The 26,730-nt window shown below is 59.3% G+C and overlaps 2 long non-coding RNA genes across 3 annotated transcripts; both read left to right on the forward strand.

The window, feature by feature from the left end:
* The first annotated feature begins 5,122 nt into the window (after positions 1-5,122).
* LOC123579614 lies at positions 5,123-6,899 on the forward strand. Its single transcript, XR_006702848.1, has 2 exons — positions 5,123-5,720; positions 6,019-6,899. It is a non-coding gene; the product is annotated as an uncharacterized LOC123579614 (long non-coding RNA).
* A 10,841-nt stretch (positions 6,900-17,740) lies between these two features.
* LOC123579949 lies at positions 17,741-26,119 on the forward strand. 2 transcript variants are annotated; one of them, XR_006703025.1, is made up of 3 exons: positions 17,741-17,845; positions 21,219-21,338; positions 25,779-26,119. It is a non-coding gene; the product is annotated as an uncharacterized LOC123579949 (long non-coding RNA). The 2 variants fall into 2 exon arrangements; XR_006703026.1 differs by lacking the exon at positions 17,741-17,845 and adding an exon at positions 18,570-19,034.
* The last annotated feature ends 611 nt before the right edge of the window (positions 26,120-26,730 follow it).

Consider the following 26,730-nt stretch of genomic DNA (forward strand, 5'->3'; position numbering starts at 1 on the left):
TTTGATCTCTCGGCCCTTCTTAGCTGAACTTCCAGAAAACAGATCCCTCCCGTCCGGGCCCCAGTGGGAGTCACTGGCCAGCCCACGGGCCAGGGGACCGCTGCTGGCCAATCATCAAGGAATGTTTGTCTTACGCCAGCATGGTGCTCGCGGGTGGACGGGGTTCCCTTGGAAGGGTTGTGGGCGCAGTGGCATTTCCAGAACAAAGGAACGGAGTGGGGTTGGTTCAGAGGACACTCGCGGAGGGATGATGGGAGGAAGACAGAGAAGGATAGAAGAAGGTGGTGGTCAGCCGGGCAGGGCCATTGTGGACTCGTGTGTTCCACTTGTTACGCCCACGACACACACAGCTACACGTGCACTGCCCCTCCCAATGCCACGCCCGCATGTCACTCTCTTTTGTGTTAACTCTACTGGACCATGACTGTCCAACACCCAGGAGCCACGTCCCCTGGGGCTGGCATCCGCCTTGGTGGAGGAAGGGCTGGCTCATCACAGAGACTCAGTCAAGGAGGTCACTGACCAGGGGTGCCTGGGTGGCTCGTCGGTGAAGCGTCCAACTCGATTTCGGCTCAGGGCATGACCTCAGGGTTTGTGGATTTGAGCCTTGCGTCGGGCTCTGCGCTGACGGCCTGGAGGCTGCTTCGGATTCTCTCTCTCCCTCTCTCTCTCTGCCCCTCCCCCACACGCTCTCTCTTTCTCTGTCTCCTTCTCTCTCAAAATAAATATATATATATATATATATATATATTTTTAATGTCACGGAACAAACCTTTATGCCTTTTCAACTTGGTTGGAAAGATCTTGAGTTCCTCAACACGTTGATCAGTGCCCGGACCAATATATAGCACTTCTGGTATGTCCCCTAAAGGGGATGCGTCCTAAGGCATTGTTTGAGCCCCTGGATCCAGCCATTCCTGAAGCAGGCTCTGTCTTTGCTCCTGTCCATTAGATGAGCCCATGTGTCTGTCTCCTTCGTGTGGAAGTCCATTCCAGGTGGATTTCAGTTTCCCAGTGTGGTATGTCCCTCTCACCTCTGCCGCCGCCTTTCCTTAGCTCTACGCTACTCAGCCAGGAGGTCTCGGCTGAGACGCGACCTCGTCCAGGAAAGCTTCCCAAGCTCTCATTCCAGCCTGTGTCTCTTCGCTGCCCCTGAGGCCTCCTGTGCTTCCCTGTCAAACCCGTGCCATTGCCTTGTTACTCGTCTGTCTCTCAAAACTCACTTTGTTGTAGACAAAGTGTAGACTTTCTGTTGTAGACAGAAAGCTGGGACCCACTTCCCACAAAAGGGGATGTGCTGACTCTTCTCATGCAGACAAGGCCAAGCATGAATCTTGCTTCAGGAACGTCTCCATCCCAGAAGGCAGACAATGTCTCGGGACGCAGTCTCCCTCTTTCCGTCTCTCTGCTCTGCACTCCTCTGGCTTGGCAAAGATGGCCCCTGGCAGCTCCTGGCCCCCGCCCTGAGCACCGCTTTCCAATAGCCAAGGCCAAGGTGGATGGCTTTGGTCATGTGACCACCTCCCAGCTGAGGTCATGAGCCCGAGCAACGGGATGCTGTGATTGGCCGACTGGTGTCACACGATCTATCCCTGGCACCGGGATGGGGGTCAGTCAGCCACCCCCAAGTCACCTGGCTTGAGGGCGTGGCCAGTGCTCTAAAGTCACAGAAAAGGGACAGACGCAGAGCTCAGAAGTCCGCCGCATCTCCCCCGGCATCGGCCGGTGAATTCCCTGGGCACGGGGCCTGGTCTCTCCCCTCTGCACCCCCGGGGATTGCTGGACAGACCCCCTTCCCTGTGCGCCACGCGGCCCGGCCCTGGGGCTGCCGGCGGAGGGCGACCCAGCCCTGACCGCGGTGAGCACTTCGCAGTCGGCGGGAGAGGCGGGCATCGCCATGGGTCCCGAGCACGACTAAGCACAGGGGGGTGGAGGAGGGCGGAACCCCCCAACACACTGTCTGGAAGGTCCCCGAGGCTCCTGGGGGAGGAGAAACCCGTGAGCCCATTCTCCCACCCCTGGCGGAGCGAGGTCGGGTGGGGTGGGAACGACGTTCTAGGTGGGACCACGGGCGGGGCAGACGCCCGGGACCGGAACAAGGGACCTCGTGCAGAGCTCCACCGTGGGTTGGGTGCTGGAAACCACGGTGCAAAGAAAACGTGCGGGAGGTTGGCTGGAGGGGACCAGGGGCCCGACCGCGTGTGCCTGGGACTTTGGGCTCCACCCTGAGCGCTGTACAAGCCCCGCCCTACCTGTCTCCCAGGGACGACCTGGCGCCCCACGGGCTGGAATTGCCCGGCCTGCTGGGGGACAGTTCTCTCTGCCACCGTGTTGACCTGGGGCCCCCAGATCATTCCCCCCCGCCCCCGGGATATCCGCTTGGCCCACATGCCACCGGGTCTAAGGGGCTGGAGATGGGCTTTGGCTCGCTGCTTCTGGCATCGTCTTTCGTCTGTGGCGAGCTGAAAACGGCTCGCCTCCAAGTTTGCCCCAGGTCTGTGGTTAACCAGCCCCAGTCAGCGGAGGATCCAGGATCCTCAGTCCTCACCGCCAGCCCCCCGGCCGGAGCGCTCCGGTTCCTGCGAGATTTCCCCTCTCTGTATAATTAATTCGCCGCAAACACGCTGACAAAGCGCTGCCAGCGGTTAATGGGGGCTGGAGGTGAAGGTCAACGCTGGGCTCTTCAGGAGAGAAATTAACTAGCTACCATTAGCTAGCCGGGAATGATGAAGTCCGCGCGGCCCCCCACCTTTTGTTCTCACCAGCTCTCCACCCACGCAGCCTCCCTTCCTCCCTGAGCTGGGCAGACAGTTTGCAGTCGCCGGACTTGAATGGGGGGCCGTCTGCTGCGTGAGTCAGAGGTGGTCTTCCCGAACCACCGCAAACTGCTCACAAATGCAATTCTGTTTTCTCGTCCAGCTTCCCTACTTGTCTCGGGATGAGCCCAGGTGGGACCCCTCACCTGGGGGGCGTTAGCCAACAGCCAAGGTGGGGGACTCTGAGCAGCCAGCAGTCTAGGGAGTCGTTCGGGAGCATCTTGGCTGTGACAGAAACGTGGCTCACCTAGACTTACCAAAGAATCTGTTTGCTTGTGCCGCTGGGAAATCAAGAGATAGCTAGCTTCAGGAATGGCTAGATCCAGGGACTCAAGCATTACACTCAGGCCTCTCTCTCTCTCCCTGTCTCTCGGAGAGACTCTCTTCATGTGTCTGCCCGCTGCTCAAGGCTTAGGGCCTGCGAGTTTGGCAACTCCAGCAGAAAAGGGATTCTTCAAGCCAGATACTGCGGGTAGGATGTCCCGGAGAGGGTTTGGATTGGTCAAGCACCGGTAACGGGCCTGGGGGGGCTTGTTAAGTGGAGCCCACGCCCCGGGGCGGAGCCTTCCAGATTCTGAGTCAGGAGGTTAGCCAATTGCCCAAGGTTAGGAAGGTTAGACAATTGCCCAAGAGGTAGAGACGGGATTTGACCCCAGGCCCCTGGGCTCCTAAGCCAGTGCTCTGACACCTGCTCCTGGAGAAGCAGTTTGGGCCACAGCCACCGCCTGGCTCTCACCGCCTGGCTTCACTTTTTGTGACACGGGATTCCCTCCCTCTCTTCCCCACCCCCACCTGGGACCCTATGGCTTTTGTTGCCCTCAGTGGGCTCTCCACGAGCGGCTGGAGGAGCGGCCGGCTAGGAGGGGGGACGGAGGTCTGGCTGCCACCCATTTGGGCCTTGAAGCCCCCAGAAGGCCCGGCATCATCTGGGGGCAGTACAGCCAGGCCCGTCTCCCGGTGGGAGGTGCTGGGGTGCACAGACACAATCTGGAACGGAGGCCCTCCCTGTCTGTGCGACCTCGCCCTCAGGTGCCCCTGTAACGGCCCGGAGCCTCAGCCTTCTCCTCTGCAGAATGAGCCGGGGGGGCAATCGAGGCACGTTTGCTAGAGGGTCAGACGAGATGGTGCTGAGTCACAGCCAGCCGGGCCACACGCGCACGAAACTCAGCACGGATGGTTCCCCCTCAGGGCCCGTGTCACCCACATCTCCCCTCTGCCAGGGACACGTGGCAAAAGTCTGCAGACATGTTTGGTTGTCCCAGAGACAGAGGGTGGGGTGGTTTCCTGTTACTGCTGTAACAAATCACCATGAAGGGGTTCAAAAGAACCCAGGCTTCCTATCCGACAGGGCGGAGGGCCAGAAGTCCCGCACGGGCCCCCGCTGACAGGTCAGGGTGTCCCAGGGCGGCTCCCTCTGGAGGCTCCAGGGAGAATCCGTCTCCCAGCCTTTCCGGCTTCCCGAGGCCACTTGTGTTCCCTGCGTGGCCCGTCCTCCACCCCCGACTCAAGCATCATCGCACCTTCCGCTCTCCCTCTCTTTCTCACCCTCCGTCCTCCTCTAAGGACCCTTGGGATGCCACGGGCCCCACCTGACAAGCCGGGACCCCCCCCCCCCATCTGCACGAAGTCTGCTTCACGGGGTCGCAGCTTCTGGGGATTAGGGCAGGGACATCACTGGGGGGCATCATGCAGCCCTTCCCCCCACAACAAAGAGCCACCAAGCCCCAAATGCATGCGGAGCCACACCAAGAAAGCCTGCTATAGGTGACATTGTTGTTTCCATCATTAACATCACGAAGAGCGAACCATGAGTGGGGTGTGGCATTGCGGTGCTAGGAGTAACCTCAGTGTAACCTCAGGTAAACCCCGGCAGCTCCTGGCCTCGGTTTTCTCCTCTGTAAAATGGGCAGAAATAAGGACAGCCCCTTATCCACAGAGTTTATGCCGAGGTCTTACACTGCGACTCAGTTCACGGCGCATCTAACAAATGCTGGTGTCCGGGCTCACCCCAGACCGACCCAGTGTCTGGGGCAGGGGTGGGGGGTGGGCAGGCGTATTGTTAAAAGCTTGTCCCGTGGTCCCACGGAGCCCTCCCCTCCCCCCGACGCTGAGCTGTCCAGGGCTGACCCCAGGTGGGCACACCCAAGATACCAATGGGTCACGGCCGTAGTTGTGACCCCGGCAGCCCCCTCACCCAGCATCACGCTCTGTCCGGTCTCTGTGACAAGAGGGCATCTGGGAGGACAGGAGCCGGACCCCAGAGGGCCCAGCCGGCCAGCGCAGCAAAGCTGGTGCCCCGCTTTTCACAGCCTTGGGCCGAGCGCCCTCTGGTGGCCGCGAGCTGGCTGCAGCACGGGCAGGGCTCGGGTTGCCAGGGTCCCAGCTGGGGACCAGGCCAGGGGTGGTTATGCGGCCCCATTCCCTCCCGCAAAAGTGGCCAGACACACAACGTTCTGCCTGCGACTCTGGGGGGGCTCACGGTGCCCTGAGCCCCTCTACAGGTCCCCGGTTCAATTTCTGCTCTGCCCTCTCATCAGGGTCTCCCTTCCCACTTAGAGCCTCAAAGTCAAAACCCCAGTGTCGGGCAAGGGCTGATGGTCTCTCGTGGGGAACGTTCCTGCAAGCTGGGACCCCTGGAAATCCCCAGCCCAGCTTCTTCAGGGGCCCCAGGGATCTCACCTGAGACCACGCCTGTGGCCTTGCAGCCCCGAGTCCCTACAACAGCTGCCTTTTCCAGATTCCCGCTCGTACGGACTCACTCCGTCCTTCCATGTCGTCCATGACGAAGGCGATTCTTACCCCCTTCACGTGGTAAAAACACTGAGGCACAGAGAGGTCAAGCTACTCACCCAAGGTCACACAGCCCGAGAAGAGCCTGCTGGGATTTTAAACCTAGGAGGCAAAGTGAGTGAGGACAGCCCAGATGGGGGCGGAAGGAATCCTTTGTACATGGAGGGCCACAGGACGCTTGGGAGGTGGGGAGGTGGGGCTGTGGGTGACAACCCCTCGGAACACACAGCTCACAGGTCCTCACGTTTGCCCACCACGCAGGTGGACCCCCCCCCCCCGCAACGCCACCGGGTCTATGTACAGGGCGGGGCTCAAGTGAACAAGCTCGGGGCCACCCTGGGGTCAAAGTTCAGCCCCACATGTCAGTGTGTAAAAGGGGATCCTCGTTCCTCCCTTTCAAATTCATTTTCAGGATGATATCAACATCTGGCTCACAGGAGACCCCGCGTCAGTGTTGCTCACTGCACATTTCTGAGCCACCCACACCTCGGAGCTCCCTCCCCACCTTGCCCTCCTAGGCAGCTTCTTCCTTCTCTGACTCCCAGCATCGCCCCTAGTTTAACCTGACAGTCGGCTGGGCCAGGTCGGAATCGGGATCTGCCTGCCCCTGGCGATGCCTGTCCAGGCCTGGAGGACAGCAAGCCTCCCGCCCTGGGCCTGTAAGGCAGTGCTTTAAGAGGTCACATGTTTAACCCTGACGATGACCCCATGAAGTGGACAAACTGGGATTTTGCCCATTTTACAGATGAGCAAACTGAGGCTCAGAGGAGCAAGCTCACCGCCCAAGATTAAAGGCAGATCTGACTGGTCCCCTCTGTGCGTCCGCTCCCTGAGTGTCCCTTCCGGGCACCCAGGACCCTCTGACTCCAAAAGGATCCCGGGGCAGGTCACGGAATGGCTATCGAGCAGACATTGGGAGGCCGGGGTGGGCCCGGTCCCCAGTGCCAGGATGTTTGGCCCCCAAGGTGGGTTTCTCAAGACCCCCCTTTGCGCCACGGCACCAAAGACTCTGAAGTTTCGATCTTCCTCAAGGGAAGCAAAAGCAAAACCAAGAAATTCTGGGAAACTCACTCCAACCGCCCAGCAGGCCCGAGTCAGCCCCGGACCACTTCCAAAAGTATGCGCTGCTGCTCCGATCACGTGGTTCGAGAATGTTCCCTGACGCAGAACGAGATCCACACCCAGCGGCGCGTGGGGAACGAGCCCGGGGGGCCACAGAGCTCCCCGTGGGGCGTGATTCACTTTTCCGATGAAAGAACGTGTCCCTGCAGGTGTGGGGCTGTGAGGTCCCAGGCGGTCAGTTTCTTTCGGCTTTTTCTGGATCTTTGACTTTATCTGTGGGGCACGTGTGCTAACTGGGTAGCTACAAACACCTACAAGAATGGAGATGATCCACGGGGACGGGCCTCCCCCCCGACCGTGGCCTGGACACTGTGGGCCGTGACCTGGGCCGTGGCCCTGCCCCTGGCCACCAGGTGGCGCTCCAGATCTACTTTTGCAAACGGAGCCCCAGCTGGGAACTAACGGGGCAGTGGGACAAGGGGTCACGGGGTTCCACTTCTCTGCCTCAGTTCAGCCCAGGACCCCTGGGGCGGGGGCTGGCGCTGGAGGTCCTTTCCAGGGCCGGAACTCTGCATTTTAAGACCCTCCCCCCGCCCCCCCGTCCCTACCCTGTCTCTGTGGACCGTGTGGCCGTTCCTCTGCCGAGCGGGGGTGACCACTCTGTTCATCTGTTGCCCCCTGCCCGGAAGTGTGTGTCCTCGAAGTGACCTTTGGGTGCCTTTTTGTCCAGTCCCTGCGGGGGTCACTGGGGTCTATCTGTCCTGGCCCAGGACCTTTGCACATGCTCTCCCTGCGGCTTCCTTTCCCTGTCTTTTCTGGCTGGCTCGTTTCCAGGGTCTCATTTCACAGGTATGAATGAACGAATGAATGAATGAACGAACGACCTCCCACAGGGGACTGATGTCCACTGGGGGCTGGAAACCTGGACGATTAGCCTACCATTCAGACCCTTTCAAGATCTGGCTTCACCACTCGTCCTCACTGCCTTACACCTCGCCCCCCATTCGCTCCCCAGACCTGACCAGCCCAGAAACATCCCTTTCCAGCCTCTGGGCCTTAGCTTGGCCTCCACGCAGATGCTCCCTCCTTTCAACCCTCACCGTTCAGGCCCCACCCAACCTCCACCTTCACCACGGAGGCTTCCTGGTCACGGTCCCTTCCCTGAGTCCACATTGACTTCTCTGTCCTATGAATTCCATGCCACAGTTTGGGGGGCCCTCTGCCTTCAGCCCAAGGCACTGGCTGTCTCCTCAAGTCGGGCCGTGCTGGGGCCCAGCCCGTACTGCCCATCCCCCGATGCCAGAGTGGACTCCTAGAAATGCCGGCTCCGGGGCCCCGGGCCCAGAGGTGCCGTGCAGATAAGACAGGGGGTGGCCTGGGAATCAGCGTTCTGAGGCCCCTTCCCCGAGGGCTGATGCCCGCTATAGTTGGTGGACTCTGTGACTCGCGTCGCACGAAGCCCGGGGGCCCAGAAACCAGAAGGAGCAGCTCCTGGCCCAGTGCCGCAGGGTAAATCGAGGCCTCCTGGTCCACTTGTCCTGCCGGCAGAGGCTTTGCCCCAGAGCGGCCTCGGTGGTTCAGACCCTCCCCCAGGCTGGGCGGCTGTGGGCGAGTGTGCACCTTCTCTGTGCCCGGTTTCCCACCTGCCCCAGCCTCGCGGGTGGCCGTGGGGGGTCAGGGCACCCACAGCTGACGTTCTTGGATAGGCTGACGGACAGGTGAGAGTTGTTTGTTTGGCAGAGAAGGAAAAGCAGAGGGCGAGCTCCTGAGAGACGCGTCGCTTCCCCAGCCCCGTGTGCGGCATCCAGAGAGCCGGCGGGGGGGCGAGGGACCCCCTGAGCTCGGGGTTCCTGGTCCGTGACAGGGGGTCCTAGCCCACCTGGCCTCACGCCTGGGCAGAAGTGGGGCTTGGCTCACGGCTTGCTCCTTCCTCCGAACTGTGACAGCGGCTGGTCCCTCACCCTCCCTGCCCCCCGAACCCCCAGTCCCTGTGCCCATCCCGATGGTCCTGTCCCCTTCCTCCTGTGAGAGGGGACTGCGATCCCCCTGGTGAGGCCCTCACAGCCAGGCTGCTTCTTCGACCCCCCAAAGACTGCACTCGGGCCCCCAAAAGATGGGGGTGCGCTGTGAATGTCTCATGGTCTTTGACTACTTCCCTTGGCCTCACTGCCAAGCGCCCCTCGCGTGGAGACAAGCACATGAACTTGCCTGTGGACGGGCAGGCGGCTTTGGGCGGGGACTTCACTCCCTGCTGGGGTATTTACAAAGACCCAGGTCTCAGTCCACATGCTGACGTGGTGGCCAATGTCCCTGTGGGAGTCACCAGGTTAAGCATTGATTTTTCTGGCTGATTCTGGCTTCGGGCCAGGCCCGGAGATTTTCCTGCCTGAGCTGGGGGCTGGCCCCTGCCCCTGCCCCTGCCCCGCCCTCTCCCTTGCTGACACTCCAGGCCCAGCCCGAACGTCCTCTCTGCCCTCGGCCCCCAGGCCCCGATCCCAGCCCCGCCTGCCTGCACACCCCAAGCGTGCCCCCCACGCTGAGCCCGCCCGGCCCCCCTCCAGCTGGCCCTTCTGGCCGCCCTGAGGCAGACTCCCCGCTCCTGGGTGAGAGGGGTTCCTCAGAACCAGGTCTGGGGTCTTGGCCCCCTCCCGGTGCCCCAGGAGCAGGGCGGGCCTGGCCTGGTGGTTCTCCGTGTCCCCAACCCCTGCTCATCCCGCCCTCCCCAGGACCCACGTAGATCTCTCTAGAGAAGTCTCCTGGGGAAGGTCCTGACAACATTCACTTGCTAGAGCCTTCGAAGCTGCCCGTTCCCTCACTTCCAAAGCCAGCCCTGGCCCGGCCATGCCCCTCCAGCAGCCTTCCCCCTGACTTTCTTGTTGCCCCTCGATCTGTTCTCCACCCAGCATCCAAGGGACTGGGGGAAATGCGGCTGCTGGCATTCCCTGCCACATCCCTCAGTGGCTCACCATGGACCCCGGGATCAGCCAGACGTGGGCCTCCACCCTTTCCCTCACCTCCCTGCTCCCTGCCCCCAGCTCTGCACGCCAGACCCCGCGGCTGCCTCCATGCGGGGCACGCTTTGACCTTGCACTTGCCTCAGCAACTCTACACGACCTTCCGCCTCACGGGACGCCCTTCCTGCTTCTTCAGGTGGCACCAGGACTCGACTCAGGTGTCCCTCCTCCAGGCGGGAGGCTCGTGTCCCTCACCCCCACGGAGGGACCATGTTGGTGCTGCCTGTGGCTTTGGAATTGGCATTCACCTGCTGGTCGGTCCCCGTCGGAGACAGCCTTGTTGGGCCGTCGTCGTCGTGGGTCTGGGGTGACAAGGCGGTGTGGTGGGCGGGTCCAGCTCCCCACCCGGGCCTCATACCCCATCCTCTGCCCAGTTGCCTCCCAGGGAAGCCCCCTCGCCTGCCCCCCAGCTGCTATTAATGGGTCTGGGTCCTGGCCACCAGTGGTCTCCAGGACCTGCACGTCCCCAGGAGTCCCCAGCCGTCCCATGCACCACGTCATGGGAAACTGGTCATCGGACTGGGGTTGTTCTCGATCTCCCTCCCAGGACTGTTCCCACGGCGGCTCAGAAGTGGCTCAGGGGCTCAGGGTTCAGGCCCTGGAGCTGGACGCCCGGTTCAAACTTGCTCCGCCATTTGTCAGCGTGGGAACCCTGGCCGTGGGGCCAACCTTGCTGAGCCACAGAGTGGAGGCAGGGACCGCTCCGCCCACTTCTGGGGCACGCGGGACGGGGCCTGAGGGGTGGTAAGTGCTCCGTGAACACAGCCTTTCTTTCTTTATCTTACCGGCCTTGACCATGGTTTTCTTTCTTCATCATGTCTGCAGCCAGCACATCCCTTCCCACCGGGCACTCGGGGAGTGTTGGGTTAATAAACAGAGGCATCCCGGTCTCCGCGGGGACCCCTGCCCAGCTTGGATGCACCTGCCCATTTCTTGTCTGGTCTCAACCCACCCCATCGTGGCTCTCGGCCATGTGAGGCAGGGGGTGTGACCCCCGGCACGGGAGGGAGCTCACTCCTTCCCCACTGACCTCGAACCCCCTCCTCCCTTGGAGCCGTCACCAAAACGCCCCCACTGTAATGCTCACAGCTAGGGCCTGGGCTCTCCTGTGGCCTGGAGAATTCACCAGGTCAAGTCTACAGGGAATGATTAATGGAACCAGCTCAGGCTGGATCTCTTGCTAGAAACTTCCAAGCTGTCAGAGACACTGGCTTTGGGTTAGCTGGGGACAGCACCCGCACCCTGTCCAAGCTCTGCCCACACTGCTCGGGACTTGGGTGAAAAAAAAAAAAAAAAAAAAAAAAAAAAAAAAAAAAAAAAAAAACAAGGCCTCACAAAGCCCTGTCTAAGCAGGGAGGGAGGCAGCGAGGGGAAAACTGGGTGGACCTCATCGCCACCTGCCAGGACAGCAAAACTCCCCAAAACTCCCCAAAACTCCCCAAGGCCAAGGGTGGGGCAATGCTCTTCGGCTGCATCGGTGGCTTGGCTTTGCCCCTCGGCTAGTTTGAACCTGGAGGCTTTCCTGGGGACAGAGCTGCTCCCTCAAAGCCTGGGAGCCCAGTGGGCCAGAAACTCGCTTAGGGCAATGGCCCCAGCGTGGACCCCTGCCCTAGACAGGCCTCCTCTGCACGGAAGCTCTCACCCGGGTCCAGGCCCCGGTCGGAACACAGCTGGTGCATCTTCCGGCGGCCGTGGCGGCGGGGAGGACCCGCGACCGACCGGGAGCCTCACCGGCTGGGTTCATTCCCACCTGTGCCACGGTGTTCTCGGCGAAACAGGCACAATAATCCAATTCGGGAAGCTGAGCTCAGGGCAGGGAGGCAACTGGTCGCAGGTGCTCAGCTGAGGGCCTCACTGCAGGGTTTGAGCCCACGTATTTCCCTGTGACTCCCTTTGGCCACCAAAGGTAGCCCTGCCCTTCCTGGTGATGCCGCATGAGCTACAGCCACCTCTGGGCATGCCATGGGGTGTCACCGCAAAGGGTGCTGCCTTAGGGTAGAGCCTGCCTGTTCTGCCCACGAGGAAGTAGCAGTAAGGACAGTACTGTGTGGTTGTTTGAGAGACCTGAGTTCGAGTCCTGCCTCCCCGTTTGGCCTCAGGCCAGGTCTAGTGTCCCCGGTCATAGTGTCCCCAGAGAGAACAATGATAGCCGCTCATTAACGGACGGCACTCAGAAAGCGTCTCTCCGGAGCGGCCTCCAGAAGCATCTCATTTTTATCATCTGTATCATGCACCTGATTCCCCGAGGGGTCTGGGCTAGCGTCCAGGGTTTTAACATCCAGGATGCGGACCGGGGCTCAGGAGGCCCCATCGTATTCCTGGCTTGATTGCTTAGCCTCCCTGGCCTCGATTTCCCCATCTGTTAAACGGGACTGTTCACGGGCTGCATTTCTCAGGTGTTTGCCAGGCCTCGTTCCAAGCTCTTTGTGTGTGTTTTCTCATTCAGTCCTCCCCATATCCCCACGGGTCAGGTGCACGTGTGGGGCAGCCGGTCCACACCTCCCTGGGCAGTTTCTGGGAGGCTCAGACACACGTGGCCCACGGCGAGTGCCATGTGTGGGCCACTTTGTCACCACTCCCAAGCAGGCAGAACTCCCCCCCGCCCCCCAGCCTCTTCGGGACACACTGGCATCCGCAGAGCCAGCTCAAGGGTCCGGGCCCGTTGGAGTGAGCGCCCTTCGAGAGAGGAATGCTTCTCCCTGCTTCTTTTTCCTCCTTGCTTAATATCGAACGAGGTCCGGAATTCTGTAAACCCCAGAGGATGCCTTCCTCCCCGAGGTCTGTTTCAGGCACTGGGTCGGGTGACCAAGAGTGGAGTCACCCACAGCAGCACAGCGGGATCGAGGGAGGAGTGTCTGGACCCACGAAGGGCTGTCTTTATCACAACGAGGGTGACTTCGAGTGTTTTCTGAGACAAACTTGGAGCCCTTGAGGACTCAGAGAGGGGCTCATCACTGTTGGGTACAGAGGTGTTCTGCTGCCGCGTGAGGAACGGGGAGTGAGCTCCCCATCCCTGGAAGAAATCAAGCAGGAAGGCGCGTCCCCTCCTCTGTGGGTCCTGCGGTCGCTTGCCCTGGGCGGGAGGGTGGACAGTTTGACAAGAGGGTGAGCGCCGGTCAAACATTTAGAACAACGTCTGGCTCACAGAGCCCGACAGGGGCTGGTTATTCTTTAAAGGTCCCTTCCGGTCCCAAACTGTAGAAGTCCCTGGCTTTGTCTGTATGCCCATGTGCACAGCCTGAAGGAAAAACACCGAGCAAGAAAGCGCTGAAGGGTCAAGAATTAAGTTAGGGACCAATTAAGGAGTGGGTCTCGCATCCCTGAGCCCCAGCTGCTCAAGTGCTAGAACATCCGTGGAAATGTGACAAATTGGAGAAATTCATATTTATTAGAGCTCCTCACAGGTCCAGTGTGTCTGTAATCGTAAGAAATCTCAGGACAAACCACCTGCTCGGTGGGGAGGAGACGTCTTGGGCACAGATGTGCTTGCGTGATGGGGGCGCCCCCTTTGGGCCTTCCAAGGAGGTGCAGCCTTGCTCCAAAGGACTCGGGTTCAACTGAGCGTGCTCAGCTGGAGCCGAATGGCTCAGGACAAAGAAGAAGTGAAATCCTGACGGCTGCCTTCTGCTCACGGGACACATGCAGAGGGACACCCAAGCTGCCCGGGGGCCCTCTGTCCTCTGTCTGAGTCAGTCCCAAACTGAGGAACCCCTTTCTGGATGGAGAAAGATGGTAGTCAAGCAGGTTCCTCAAGGCAGCAAGAATGTGTCTGTCTGCCTTCCAGAACAACCCACGGGATTGAGGGCAGTTCGCTCCCCAGGTTTCAGCCTGCTCCCTAGAGGGGCCTGCCCAAGGGTGACCTCACACTGGGCTCTTAGCTGCCCCACTAGAGCGGGTGCCCCCTGGGCAGGGGCCACGTCTGTCTGGCTCCCCATCGTGTCTTCATGAAGTTTTTGTACATGGCGGGTCCTCAGTGACAACGTGTTGGATCAGATTAAATAAAACCAAAGCCCCTCTGAGAGAGAAGCATCAGTTTTCACGCCCCACCTGTCATCCCTGAGGGGTCACACTGCTACGTTCGGTGAACCCGTAACTCCTTTCCCAGCCTGATCAGCCTCCAGCCTGGCCCATGCCCCGGCATCTTCTAGAAGGGCTCAGAGGGCCACCCTACCGGCCAGGGCCAAACACGGTCAGTCGTTTTTCTGCCTCCTGTCCTTTGTCTCCGTCGGTCCCCTGCCTGGCGTGCTGTCTCTCCAAACTCTTCCCTTTCTCACAGCCCCCGCTTCGTTCCCAATTTCCGCAAGTCCTAAACATCCCCGTTTCTCCCCACTCCCCCCTGCACAAATACCCTTGAACCATGTTGAGGATCGCTTTCCTGAGCAGCCAAAAACTGCATGCACGCAATGGAATTACTTTAAAATGCTTTTAAAAAACGGTCACCCATTTTTTTTTTTAACATTTATTTATTTTTGAGACAGAGAGAGACGGAGCATGAATGGGGGAGGGGCAGAGAGAGAGGGGGACACGGAATCCGAAGCAGGCTCCGGGCTCCGAGCCGTCAGCACCGAGCCCTACACGGGGCTCGAACCCACGAACCGCGAGATCGTGACCTGAGCCGAAGCCGGACGCTTAACCGACCGACTGAGCCCCCCAGGCGCCCCCACACGGGCATCCCTGTAAAAGTCAGCTTCCGATGTTAGGGTGGCTCTGTGTTCCCACGTGGGCACCCGCGGTGAGCCCGCCCGTGTCACAGCCGAGCCCCCTTGGTGCTGCTAGGAGGTGGCCATCCTCGGAAAGCCCACTCCCGGGGGAGCAGCCATTGGGTTAAAGCGTTGGGCGCGACTGTGGAACACGTCTCGTGATTTTCCTCCGTGAGCAGGATGTCGGAACAAAGAAGGGGCCTCGGGGTGGTCCGGCCCCACCTGGCCCTGCCTGCTGTTCGAAGCCAAGAATCTAGGGGCTGTCTTTGCTGCTTCTCCGCCTTGCCGACATACTATCTGCGTTTCCAGGTCTGTTGGCCGGAATCTGACGCCTCCTCTCCTCTCTCTTACCCAAACCCAGCCCTCGTGACAAAGTCCCCAAGTGCTTGCCACAGCTGAAGGACGGGGTCTACCCTGAGCTTGGCGGGGCCTTCAAGTCAAAATCAGAACCAAGTAGGACCTATGCCACAGGGCAGGTTGTCAACACACAGCCTCTCCGGATCCAAGTCCTGGCTGCCACATCCTGTGTGTCGTTGATCAAATGACTTAGCTTCCCTGGGCTTCAGTTCGATTTTCCTCCTGGTAAAATGGGCCCAATAAAATGGGTTGAGAGCTGCGCCCAGTGGGGGCGTGGGGGTGTGTGGACGGCCTGCCCCACATGTGGGAGGAGTTGCTCGAGTGGTCTGAGAAAGCCTCCAGCTCCCAGAGTCACGGGCAGGTGCCCAGGGCACCCAAGGGGCTGCGGAGAAAACCAGCCACAGCGTGCAAAGCCCCAGGCGGGCGCTTATGTGGTTCCAGCCCTCCTGGATAATTCCCTGACGGGGGTCCCCTTGACCTGAGGCCCTAACTGAATCGCTTTCAAGGCTGCCCCCCCCCATTCCAGCCTTCTGGCCGCCTATCATCCCCCCCTGCAACACTCCCCATTCACGAGCCTTTGCACAGGTTGGTCCCTCTGCCGACGCCATGGCGGCTCCCTGCGGCCCTCCTTCCACACCTGTCACCTCCCACGGCGTGTTTCCTGTCTCTCCCACCCACAGCTGCCCCCGCTCAGACACCCTCAACTGCGCCTCCCCTCATTTCCAGCCAAGCAGCCCACTCTAACCCCCGGTCCCCTTCCCCGTTCGCTGCTTCGTGTTCTGTCTCCCCCGACTAGCTGGCTTCGCTCCAGGATTCCAGAAGCTGTAATCCTTAGCATCCAGGCTCCAGGCCCCGGCCTCCGGCAGGCTTAGCGTGGCATTCATTGCATGAATGCACGAGTGAATGAATGGAGTACTTGAGTGGAAGTCAGAGAAGCAGTAATGACAAGTAAGAAACATTGGCTCTCGAGTGGGCATCTCAAGGCTGGAAGCCCGGCCCATTTCTCACTCCTGTGTCCTGCCTCTGCTCCTCAGCACTTTGCCTCTTTCCCAGGACCTCAGATTCCCCTCTGACCTTGGGAGCTCGGGGGGGACCTGACTTGACAGTGTAGGTGGGAACTCTTTCTGACTGCCAGACCCCATGCCACCCATTGATGTGGGAGCAGCCCGAACAGAAAGAAACAACATTTGCTCCCTCCTCCGTCCTGGCCACTCCCCGAAGCCTAGAACGTAGGTTAGGATTCAGTGTGATATGTGGAACAGAGAAATCAAACCAGAAGTCACCAGCGCCCAGGTCCCTTCGACTTCGTTGTCCCTCCATCCTCAACACAGAGCTTCTACTTCACAGACCAAGGTGGCTGCTTGTGCTCCAGCCCTCACATCCTCATTCCAGCCATCAAGAAAGAGAAAGGACTTGTTCTCTCTCTGTGAGGAAACTTCCTGGAAGGCCACACACCAGACTTCCACTTACATGTCATTGGCCGGCACTCAGTCACACATCCATGTGCCCAGGAGCTAAAAATCGGGGTCCTCGTTCCTGGAGAAGATGGGGAAAGTAGATGATGTGGGGCAGTCAGCGGCTCTGCCTTGGCAACCGTTCAGGGGAGCCATTCTATCATTCTTTGATTCATCGACACCGTGGGCCAGGACGGCAGAAGCCAGGAGGGGCGACTCACAGGGTCCCCATCCCAGCAGGAGACAGTCGGTGAAGTCCCGGCAAGAGAGCAGCGGTGCTGAGAGAGAGCAGGGGAGACGGAGGGGCAGAAAGCCCCCTGGCTGACGGAGGCAGAGCAGAAGCCCTTGAGCATTCCAAGAAGCAGGACACGGCTTGCACCCCCCCAGCTCAGCCGGGCGCTGGCTGAATGCCCCTGGGCGAGTCCTTGCTGGTCCCTGAGCCCTCGTGGGCAGCAGCCACGCTCTCACTGCGCTGCAGAAGCGGGGCCTCTGGGAAGAAACTGAGGCTCAGAGGGTCTGAGAGCCTTGCTGTTTACCGGTAATTCCCAACGGGGGGAAATCGTGCCCCCGCCCCCAGGGAACACGGGCCCATTTCTGGAGACATCAGTGATCACCACAACTGGGGCTGCTGCTAATGGCATCTGGTGGGTGGGGGCGGCCAGGGATGTTGCCAGAAACATCCTCTGAGGCCCAGAACAGCCCCCTCCCCGTGACAGAGAACCATCCAGCCCCAAAGGTCAGCAGTGCCGAGAACCCCGTCCCCCGGCGAGAAGGAGCACGGCCGGGGTCTACACGCAGGGTCCCTCCGCCCAGAGCCCACTCTGGCTTCTCCAAGTGTGTTTCAGAGCCCCCACCCCAGACCCCCTTCCGCGTACCCCAGACGACGGGCTTGAGATGTCTGCTTTCTTAACAAACACCCACAATGACTCAGACATTTGCTGAAGTTTAAGGAGAACTAAACTCTGTGCTTATAAAGTACCAGGCACGTAGTCACCCCCCCCACCCACACCAAAATCCATTACAAGTTTAAAGTACAGCTATTATTTTTACAGCATTGCTTAGAAATGGCTTGCAATCTCTAATTTGCTAAATTGATGTGTATATTGACTAAATAAATATTCGGCACGAAGCCCGAGTCCCCCTCCACACCTATTAATCCTCAGGAAATGGAAACACAAGACACGAAATGAGCTTTTGCTCAGAGCTGCAGACAGGAATACATTATGTTGTTTTTCAAGCGTTCGGGGGCCTGGCTCGCTGCAGCAGAGATGTCCCAATCACCAGCCTCCAAGTTTTCCATGACGCACATGTCTGCCCGTGGACGTGCCTGTGTTGCTAAGGTTCTTTCTTGGACTTTGAAAGTCTAGGACAAGAAACTTTTCCCTCGGTGGGGAGAAAGCTGGGGTGACTGCCTTTTGGGGAGCTGGTCCGAGGGCTTGGTGGGTGGCACTGGGTTTCATGCATAGAAATCGGGGCTGCTGGAAGGGCCGGGGAGGGATAACCCGGGACATTTCCCCTCCCCAGGCACTAGGGTGTTAGTGCCTGCAGCCCTGGGGAGAGATTGCAGGGGCAGGGGTGGTGGGGAGAGGGTCCTCTGTCAACACGCCCACCCCAGGACAGAACACCAGGGGGAGGGCATTGCTGCGGACAAAGTGAGTGTTGGCTTTCCCCACCCTGGGGCGGGGGGCGGGGGGGGGGGGGCTCTGGCCTCTGGGATGCCGACGGGTCCTTCCAAAGTATGAACTTCATATCTGCCTGTGGTGCCAGCTGATACCAATGAAATAATAGAGCCCAGAATTAGCAGAGAAGTTCATCTTGGCAGCCGGGGAGCGGGGAAATGTTCTCCAGAAGAGGAAATGGCAAGAGCCTTCCTTTTGCCTTACTGGGAGGGTGTGAATCCCCAGAGGGAGGCATTTCAAGGAGGCTGGCCTCTGCCCGAAGCCGGCCCAGGGCTCCCTTACCAGGCAAGATGCCAGACCACTCAGGGTTTCCAGTCCTCAGAGAGGCTGGAGACTGGGAAGGGCGGGGGGGAGGGGGGGTCTTTGGCATTACGGTGACCTCAGTTTCCAGGTGAGGATCACGGTGGGGGCAGCGACGGCACACAGCACCTAACCCACAGCCAGCAAGCTGACTGCTGCAGGAGGCAACGGTGACCCCTCCCAGGGTCCCCCCATCCCCGCCCCCCCCCTGTCTACAGACAGACGGGACCGACACATGGCAGGGCGGCAGGGCTCTCTGAAGCCTCTACACCCTCAGGGGTTCCCTGAAAACAAGGCTGTGGGACCCCAAAGTGGGGCAGGGGTGAAAACGCAGACCCCACCTCTACGACTCTCCAGGCAGAAGGAGCAGCCAGTGCACTTGACCCGAGCCAGAAGGCCGCAGCCAGCTTGGCAGGAGGGACTGTGGCCCGAGTTGAGGGCAGAGGGGTGGCCAGGGTGGGATCCCCCAGGGCCTTGCGGCCAAGCACAGGAGGAGTCGGGGTTATATCCTGGGTGCAGAGGGCAGCCGGGGGACAGCTTTGTAAGGACCCGTCTGAGCTGGGCCTCAGCGGCCCCCGGGAAGAAGCTTCAGCGTGGAAGGTGGAGCCTAGGCGTTGAGCCCCTGAACTCAGCCGGAGCCGAGCTGCGCCCCCGTGGGCTGGTCAGGGGAGGGGAAAGCCTGCCTCCGCAGGACCAGTGGAGACTCCGAATCACACGGAGGACGGTGCCGTGCCGATGCCCCCACACACCTGCTGGAGGGGGTCCAACAACAGACCGCCAAGCGCCTGTGAGATGCTGGTCTGGGCCGGTGGGCACCAACATCTCACGCACTTGGAAATCTGTGGGGCGCTTCCCTGCACAGGTCAGCAGACATGTGCCTCTGGGCCCAGCAGCACCACCTCCAAGAGGAGGTCCCCAGAGAGCTGAGTACGGGCATCCAGTTGCCTTGCCCCACACGGGCAGAGCTGGGAACAGGCCAGGCAGCCACACTGGGCGAACGGTTCAACCCGCCGTGGCCAAGGTTTCCAGGGGGCCACGCAGCCATGCACGAGAGGGTCCCGGTAATGCATTCCGCCCCCCCCCCCCACAAGGCTGAGCAGAACACTAACCTGGACCCGGAGAAGGAACCCAGGTGGGCAATGAGCCCACCCCTGGGCAGGGACCCCAGAAGTCTGTCCGCCTTGGATAAGGCACAACCTTCCACCAGTGACAGAAAGAAGATCAGTGGTTGCCTGGGGGCTCGGGGAGGTGGGATGCATAGCGCCGGGCCCAAGGGAACTTTCTGGGGGGTGATGATGGAATGTTCTAGATCTTGATCCGGGTGGTGGTCACACACAGGTGTCCAAACTCAGCCCACTTTCCCCTTAAGACCTGTGTATTTCACTGCATGTAAAGACCTTAGTGATTAAAAAAAAAGCCAAAACCGTATCTGTCAAAAGGGGTCTGCTTTTTGGGGTTGGGGCCCATGATCTCCTCTCTGTCTCGAGCCGCCCAAGCTCCCCAGGCAAAGCAGAAGTTCTGTGCAAGTGGAAAGAGCCTCGCGCGGGGGCTCCTGAGGCCACCGCGCCCGCCTTCCTGCGGCATATCCGTCTTGTTATTGCCAGAGCTGGAGAATTGCTCCCGAGGCGGAATCTTGAATATTCATCTGATTTACGGCCCGCTGCCGACAGCTTTATGAATCCGCCCACCAATACCTGCAGCCAGTCATCAATCTTCCCCCGAGATTGTGCCTTTGCCAGTAACTCATGAATTAAAGAGGCCCCCGGCGGCCCCCACGCCTCCCTCCCCTCGCAGCGCGGCGGGATGGAAGGAGGGCCTGACCCGAAGTCAAAACACTGTTGTCGTCTTGCGGCGGAGGCTCTGGGTGACCTTGGATGACTCACCCAGACTTGGGAGCCTCAGGTCTGCCTCTTCCCAGCTCTGAGCCTCAGTTTCCCCGCCCCGTCTGCCTGCCTACCTGGGTGGGAGGTGGGGGGAGCGGAGGCAGGAGGGACGTGGCATCATCTGGGGATGGATGCAGGAAGGACGGAGAAGGTGGTCCTCCTGGCCAACTCCCCTCTGTCTCTCGTACACAACGTGAGAACGGAGGCACATTTGACTTTCCGGGGGACCCACGGGGGCGCTGAGGGTAACTAGCACCGCGCTGTGCCCCTGGCAAGCACCCGCCAGGGGGCAGGTGTTAGGCTTGCTTATCCAGGAAGGGACAAATGTTCCAGGCTTAGCTCTGGGCTCGGGAAGCAGTTCCAAGGCGTCCTCAGAGTCCAACCCTGGGCAGGGACCCCCGACGGAAACTGCTGCCCGAAGCCCAGGGCCGCACGGCGGGCTTGCCCAGGAGTCCCGGAGCCCGCCCTGGGGCTAACACTCAACAAGCGGTGGCTGGGCGCTCAGACCGCCACCCAACCATTGGAAGCATCTGCAAAGCGCTGGGGGGACCCACGCCTGTCTCCCCGGGGTCCGCCGACGGCTGGAAGGCAGAGAGCCCCTCTGGGCTCAGACACACCGGGGTTCAAACGCGGCCCTGCTCTTGGCATCCGGGGACCTTGGCAAGTCCCCCACCCCCCCGAGCCCCAGAAGCTGGACACTGATGTCACGGCTGCGGCGGAGGGGAGCCTGGGGGGCCCAGAGAGGCGGCCTGCTGTACGGGATGTGACGACGGGTGGCACTGAATGTCTGCCTGACACGGGGCAGCGCGCGGGTCACTGGTGGCAGGGAGCTGGCTCAGGTCAGCCCTCCCTCAACAAATGTTCATCAGTCCCTTCAGACCACGTAGAGCTCCTAATACCTGTTCCCAAAGACACGCCGAGGGGCGTCCCCTCCCCGGGTCCCGGCTCCCACCAGTGTCTGCAGCGTGGCAGTGTCCCCCGGGACTGTGGCTTGCCACGTCGGCTCAGGGTGGCCTTCCCAGATCTACACGACCGCAGGCCGACCCTCTCCTCTGCAAGGTGCCGGTGCTCAGCGGGCCCCCGGGCCGCCTACGGCGTGCACAGCAGCCCCGCAGCCGGACTCAACGGCTGGGCCCCTCTGTCCAACACGCTCTCCCCCGCAGGCCTGCAGTGAACAGAGGAGGCCATCGCCGTAAAGAGCTGACATTTATTAGGCGCTTACTGTGTGCCAAGCTCATTCGGAACACCTGACGTGCGCCCCTTCTGTGAACTCCCACTAAGAGGTAAGTTTTGTCCCTCTTGTACAGAAGAGGGAGCCGAGGCACAGAGAAGTGAATGAGAATGAGAACAGTGAGCCCCCTCCCAGTGGAACGCTGGCTGGACCGACCCTCCCCACTCTGGCGTGGCCCCAGGCCCCCTGGTATTTAGGAAGTCCTCCAACAAGCAGCCCCGCTCTGGGGGAAAGGTACCTTGGAAGACGGTGAAGGGGGAGGCAGAGGCCAAGGCTGGGGGCACCAGCTCGCCTACTTGGCATTCCCTGGGAAGGGGTGGAGGGACTAGCCAGAAGCTGACTGGGGAAAAGGTCTCAGCTTCTGAGAACAACATTTCCCAGGGGCTTGGCCTCCACCACGAGGGTTTGTAATCTATGGACTTTTCACCTTGGCACCAGCTCCCTGACCACGTTGGCAGTATTTACCCTGAGGGAGGGGGAGGGGGCCGGGTGGGTGGTGTGCATATGTGTGCACGCGCACTGGAGGGGAGGGTCAGAGCCAGCCAGCTGGATCCGGGTCTTTGAGAGCCTCTGGCTCCTGGAACCTCAGACGGAGGTCTCCCTCCTGGTCTTCCATTCTTGCTCTCCGTCCCCACCCTCCTTCACCTCTTGCTCTGAGGGTTGTAAAGCTGGTGTATGGATGATGCCAAACCCATGGCCCCCCCTCTAGGGCTTTGCACCTGGGGTGGAGACAAGGGCGAAAATCCAAGCTCCCTCCCTTGCCAGCGCTAAGAACACCCCTACTGCCTCATCTATAGAATGAGGATCATAATAACACCCAAGGCTGCTAACGTAGCATGCCTGGAAAGTGCCTGTCACACTGTAAGCACTCATTGAGTGGCAGCCGTTGTCACCAGCCATATGGGTGCTCAGTACATGTTTACTAACTAGATGGAGGGAGGGAGGAAAGGGTAAATGGATGGATGGGTGGGTGGAGGACAGATGGATGAATGTATAAATGAACAGATACCTACACAAGTAAATAAAGGTAGGTGGATAGATGGATAGTGGGTATTCAGTCATTCATTAATGAGTATTTATCCATCATCCATCCATCCAACCATCCATCCATCTATCCACCCATCCATCCATCTGTCCATCCATCTGCCCATTGATCCATCCATCTGTCCATTGATCCATCCATCTAACCATCCATCAATCCATCCATCCATCCATCCATCCATCCATCCATCCAACCATCCATCCATCTATCCACCCATCCATCCATCTGTCCAGCCATCCATCTGCCCATTGATCCATCCATCTAACCATCCATCAATCCATCCATCCATCCACCCATCCATCCATCCTTCCATCTGTCTGTCCATCCATCCATCCACTTATCCATCTATCCACCCACCCACCTGCCCACCCATCCACCCATCCACTTACCCATTCATCCACCCACCCACCCATGCACCCACCCATCCTTCTACCCATCTCTCCATCCCCCATCCACTCACCCATCCATTTACCCATCCATGCATCCATCCATCCATCCACCCACCCACCCATCTGTCCATCCATCCACGCATCTGTCCATCCATCCATCCATCCACCCACCCACCCATCTGTCCATCCATCCACCCTTCCATCCATCCTTCCATCCATCCGTCCGTCCATCTGTCCATCCGTCCATCCAACCATTTATCCTTCCTTCCTTCCTTCCTTCCTTCCTTCCTTCCTTCCTTCCTTCCATCCTTCCTTCCTACCATCTCTGTTGGATGTGTGCATGTGCACATGGCTGGGTGGATGGTGAGTGGGACAGACAGGAAGACAGATACACAGACAGACAGGTAGATGAATGAACAAATGGGTGGCTGGCGGGCCTGACGGGTGGATGGATGGTGGGTGGATGGACGTTCCGACAGACAACTGGATGAATGAACAGATGCAGAGTTAGATGAATGGACAGATGGATTGCTGGATGGCTGGGACCAAAAACTCAATGCTAAATTGCCTCCCTCCCGAAGGTGGCAGATAACAACTGCTTCAGCTCCTGCCTGGTACCACATACATTAACACGGCCACAGGGGGCCGGAACACTGCGGCCTTCACAATCTGCTCATTAGCTGACTCACGGAGCTTTTCACCTATTCGAAGCCAACGGGGTAGCAGCATGACATTTAAGATTTCCTTTCAGCAATCACTTGCTTGGCCTTTCACAGAACACAGCGTGCAGCTGTTCCCTGGCTTATATTCTCCTCCAAAGGTGCCATCAAGCCCCCTGTGTGCAGTAATGAGCCCAGCTTCCCCAGGGCTCAGGGGTGTGTGTGCCCTAAAAAGTTGGGGGCCCCTTTCCCCCCCAGCTGCTGTGCCACATTCTCTCTCTGCAAGCAGTGTTACCAATTACCTTAATTACCCTTCAGTTAGGGGGTTTCATTTATAACATAGTGGCAAGGAAGTATTGGAGAAAGAGTTTCCCCGGCAACCAAGTTTTTAAACACAAGATTCTCTGAGTTTTAAAAGACACTCCTCCCCTAATTTCCCCCCTGAAAATTAGCTTGGAACTTTTCGGATGCTGAAATTTTTAGCATAGCAGCAGGCCAGCACTTATGTCTGAAACCATAAAAGACCTAGATGTCTCCCCTGCCAGAGGCAAGACCCTGGGAAGCTGTTCAATTTCCTGTGCCATTTTGTTCTTGGTGGATGTAGGCAGGGACTGCAATGACCATTATGGAATGACCACGGACGGCGGCATTTTGCGAGCCCACGGTCAGTCCCGCTCCCGACGCCAACCCGTGTTCTGGGCTCGGGTCGTTCAAGATCCCTGTTGGCCGAGTTCTGCCATGTGGGCTTGACGGGGAGAGCCCTGGGCCAGCAGATGGGTCTGGGCCCATCTCCCCAGGCCGAGGAGGGCACCAGCCAGCACCCCAAAGCAAATAAGTTCAAGGTCTGCTCTGGGTCGTGGCTTCTCCCACCGCAAACTTTCTATCATCAGCTTCCCGTCTCCCCCCTGCACTAACAAAATGAATCCCAGCTCAGGTGCACGACCTGGCTTTCCGTAATCTGCTCCAGCCTGGGGGTGGCCCTCTTCCCGCCATCCACACGCTTTGCGCTGACCAAGCCACATTTCCATCCGCTCAGCCCCCGACCGTCTAGACGGCACCTACTCCCTAGTTGCAGTGCACCCGTCCCCCGACATTCCACCCTCCACCCACCTTGATCCTTGTCCACACCCTCCCCCCCCCCGAGTCCCCCTGGAACCCCTCTATTTTGCCCTTTAGATCCCGGCTTTCCACATTGGACTTCATGTCGTCAGCACCGCTCAAATGCTGCTTCCTCTGAACCTTTGTGGCAATGCGTCTACACCTCTGGGAGCCATCCAGTGTTTCTGCTCTGTGAGGCTTAGCCGTTACTTTGTCTTGGAGGTACAGGGTAGAGTGGAAACATGAGGCAGAGCTCATTCAGATTCTGGCCCTCACAGCTTGGTGGCTGCCTTACCTTGAGAAGATGGAAGGACGGACCGAGGGCGGCTGCAGAGTTTATGTCTAATGGACCCTACGGAGGCCAGATGAGCCCCTAAGTGGAGGGGGGGTGGCCCATCGGGTGGATGAGGACGTGTGGAGGCCTAGATGGTTGGAGGGTGTAGGAACAGACAGTTAAGCAGAAGGATAAGGGGCTGGGTTGATGGATGGAAAAAAGGAGGGAGGGGGGAAGGGAGGCAAATGCAAACTGCAAACGTGCCCGGCTGCCCGGGCAGAATTACAAAGTCTGGGGGGTGGACCAGGAGGCTGGCCATCCAGGAATTCTGGACGGGGCAAAAAGCGCGCCTGTGGATTCTTGGTCACAGGAAATAGCGCTCCTGATAACTGGAGGCTTGAAGTTTTTCAGTGACCCTGGGAAAAGGACAGAGGCTCCTGTGGGACCAATTCATTAGGAAGGACAGTCCTGATCAGCTCACCTAAGCACTTGGGCCGGCTCTAAATGTGAGGCAGTCAGAGGGCGTTCAATAACTATTCATTGGAAAGTGACGGATTGATTTTGGAGGCCTGCCATTCTAGGGAGGCCTGGCCAGCTGGGAGCTGCATAGGCATTTCGCTCATCAGGAACACAGTCTCTCATATTCGACAGCAGGAAAAACCGACCCTCCGGTGAGCAGTGAGCAGCCCAGCCTCCGGCCTCCGGTCTTGCTCCCATGTTTGCGCCGTGACAGAACCCGCGCCATAGAGGGGCCCGGGGCACATGCCTCCCTACGAGAACCAGCACCCATGGCACAGGGGAGGCTGAACTTCCTCTGACCCATCTGGGTTCGGGATGTGAAGGACCTCAGATTGGAGCAAGTCAACCCAAGGCAACTTGAGTGATAAGCCTGTCCTGGGGATCAATCCGCCCCCGGATCCAGGAAGGCCCTATAGATCAGGGACCTACCCCAAGGAGCTGTTGGGGGGTGGGGGTGGCGGTGAGGGACAGCGCGAAGCTAGAAGGCCATGCGAATACCGTCTCTTTCCAGGAAGGACCAATCCTGCGAGATGCCCGTCACAGACACACCCAGAGGCCACGGGAAGGTGCCAACATCTCCAGCTTGCCGGCTGTCTTCACCCCAGCCTGCGAGGGCTATTCTGACTTGGACAGCCATGCAGACTCTCGCGGGCAGCTGGGAGAGAGGACGGTGCAAACCCCAGGGAGGGCCCTTCACACACACCGGGGGGAGGGCAGTGGGCTTCCGGCAGCTGGCAACTTGGTTGCCAGACGGGACTTTGGGGCCTCTCATTCCTGAGCAGTGCGTCTGAAAAACTCACAAATTTTCTAACATAACTCGGGGAGCCTTGATTGTTAATAAAACTGTCTCTTCTTCCCTCCAGCTGCCTCCCCACGAGGGATGTGGGCGGCGGTGGGGGGGGGCGGGGCGGGAGGGAATCAGGAAGGGGGGGCAAGGGGAAGACAGATTCACTCTGCCTTATCTCCAAAGCGTTCAGCTAAGTGCCAGAACATAATAAGTGCTCAATAAGTAACCACTATTAGAAGAGGAAGAGAGGGAGGAAACCAGACAGGTCAGAATTTAATTCTGCCACGCAGGTCTATTGTGCTTCTGTCCAGGGAAAAAGAGCGAAAGAGTATCTCCACTTTCCATCTCCCTCTGCCTCCGAGGCTGACTTTGCAGTGGTGTCCTCCTGTCCCCTTTTGCCTGCAGCCTGTTGGAAAAAAAAAAAGAAAAAGAAAAGAAAAGAAAAACCAAAAGCCAATCTGGCATGCTTGGCCGGGCCTCTACCTCCCCAGCCCACAGCCCCTCCGACTTGATGTTTAATTTCCCTGGGTCGAGAGGAAGCGTTCTGATGATCCAAGTTAATTCAAAATGTAAATTTCATCTCCTATCGGCTAATGGCTCTGAGCTCTGCTTTACGTAACGGGACAGCAGCTGCCTGATGAGTCACCGGGGCCTCTGGTGCCCCTGGTCTCTGCTC

This window comes from Leopardus geoffroyi, chromosome A3, assembly GCF_018350155.1.
Source record: "Leopardus geoffroyi isolate Oge1 chromosome A3, O.geoffroyi_Oge1_pat1.0, whole genome shotgun sequence".
NCBI classification, from domain to species: Eukaryota; Metazoa; Chordata; class Mammalia; order Carnivora; family Felidae; genus Leopardus; species Leopardus geoffroyi.